Consider the following 2522-nt stretch of genomic DNA (forward strand, 5'->3'; position numbering starts at 1 on the left):
CTGTGCTGGAGGTGTGGTGCCACTGATGGTGTGAAAGATTGTTCCACTATTTCTGGGGATGTTACTGACTGCATGGGAAGAGTATCAGTCACTGGCACAACAGGGCTCCAGCTGTTTTGGAGCAAATTGCTGTCATGCTGCAGAGAGACCATTAAGACATTCTAAAGTGCCTTGAAGAATGGCATTTTACAAACACAGAGGCTTATGGCACATGAATAAAAGGGACAATCTTTCTGGCACTGTGCCATGCTGTTCTAAAGCCACCAGACTGCAGTGGCATCATTACTCCATTTCACAACTAGGGACTACCTAAGGGCCCAAGGATGTCAGAGAAGTCTGGTCTTCTGACACCACCTTGTTGTGCTCTTTACCTGGTCAGTGTCACTAGAATTGGTCCTTAGCTTGGAAAAATGGGGTTTGTGAAAAATAAGGGCAGAAATGCCTCGACAGTCCCAGGCACTGCTGGTATCACACTGGTAAGAGTGAGGTGGTATGTTCCAAGTGGGCAGTGTGTGCCAGCTGGTCCTTCCCCACAGGGAAGAAGCCAAAAGGGATGAGGTTTGGTTTTTGAGATGAGTTGCCACCTGCCAGGCTGCCTACCACTAGGGGCTGTAAGTGGAGGAGGCAGCAGAGGACGAGGTGAAATGTCTCTGTTACTACAGGGTTCCTGAGAAGGCAGCAGGTGCCACTCCAGTCCCCCCCGAGCAGAGCAGTGAAGCCTTTAATTGCTTTAATTAATTTTTGAGGACCACTGAGCCATCCTAGGCCTGGCAGCTGCTGCATTTCCTATGCAGCGACCTTCCTGGTTTCCCCATGAGTGCATTGTGCACCTCCCTCAGCCTGAACCTTCTTCCATGGCTCATTTGAAGCCCTGGTTGCTGCAGGCAGTGGTGGCTGGTGCTGGCAGCCTCTGCCCTTCCTCCAGCACCATCAGCCCTGGATTAAACCCCTGTATCACAGCTTATGCGTGGACTGGTGAGAAGTGCTCAGCTGCCTTATTGGCATGGGGCCTGCATGTCTTGTGCTTGTGTGCACACCCCTAAACTGCTTTGGGGCAAAGTCTGCTGGCTGGAGGGTGGGTGTGGGCATGATGGCAGCAGGTTTGGCACCCTGATGAAGGACACAAGGCATCAGCTGCTGATCCAGCGCAGCTGCAGAAGCAGCAATGCAGGTTGGGGGAGCCTTTAACAGGGGCATCATGTCCAAATCAGTTCCCTGTCTGCATTGAGCTTTCTCAGGGCCAAAATGTCAGCCTCTCTGGAAGCAGGGAGTGGTTTGCATTAGGTGTTGGAGCTGGTTTGCCTGAACTGTCTGAGTACTTGGGATAAAGAGGTATGAAATGAAGCTGTGGTGTCTTTCCAAGAACCAGAGCAACCTGCTGTAATGAGTTTGGCTTCTGAGGGCTGGGATGCTACAGCATGTTATTCTGCTTTCTTTGAAAGCTATAAAAGCCTGAAGCAGTGTTTCTGCTTAATCAAAGTCCCTAGATGTCATCACCTGTGGATCTTGAGAGGGTTGAAGAAGAGGGAGGCAAGAAGAGGCAGGACAAAGTCACTGTAGAGGGTTTTGGAGGTTTTGGGATCAGCCCTGGCCAAACTCTACTACTCTGGGCTGTGCTATGGCAGAAGGTGAGAGGACTTACAGGTGTTTACTGTCTCATGAGTCTGAGCTGTTATTATCTGCGTTTATGTTATTTTTGCCCAGAAATAGACTTTTCATTAATGATCCCCTCATTCTCATCAGACACTTGTGACACTTCTGGTGTGCAAAGTTCATTCCTGTCCTTCTGAACAAAGGATTGTTGCAAGCAGCACATGGCAAATCCTGGATGTCACAAGCCACTGCACCTTATGCCTCTGTTTTCCTGTGGTTGAACTCTTCCATTCCATTCTCAGACCAATTTGGTCCATACTTTTCATCTAGTTTTAGAAGTGGTTTCAATTCCAGCTGCTGCTCATGCACATTAGGTAATGGGAAGATGCTGGTGTCGACAGGTCCCAGGGCTGCACTAATTTACTTGTTTGAGAGCCAGAGCAAGAGAATTATTCCCTCTCCCACCTTTTTGCAGAGGAATTTTTTTAGACTTCTTATTTTGGAGCAGAAGTGTTGGTTTTTGTAACTTTTACCTCTATTATTTTGTGAATAATTTGTGTGATCACTGGTGAGAAAACTCCATGAAGTGCAGTTAAGTGTGTTGGTGAAGCAGACTGACAGAAGTCAAAGTTGGTCTGAAATAGGGCTGTGCTCCAGATCAGCCATGCTGGGGTGGCTGGGGGCTTGGTGTGTGTCCCAGGCTACTTCCCTTATGCCCTGAAGAGCAGGGTAGATGAAAGATTAGAGAGTGTTTCCCATGTATCTATGTTTGTTTCCTAGCCAGCACAGAGCTCACTTCTCTGCTGGTCCATGGGGATCCCCTCACTGGTGGGGTAAGTTTTGTTCATGGCAAAATCCCTAGGGGGGATTAAAATGTCTTGTGATGAGCTGCATCAGGGATGGGCAACATCATCTGGTGTTAGGGAAAG

Source organism: Chaetura pelagica, unplaced genomic scaffold (genome assembly GCF_000747805.2).
Source record: "Chaetura pelagica isolate M959 unplaced genomic scaffold, ChaPel_1.0 scaffold364, whole genome shotgun sequence".
Lineage (NCBI taxonomy): Eukaryota > Metazoa > Chordata > Aves > Apodiformes > Apodidae > Chaetura > Chaetura pelagica.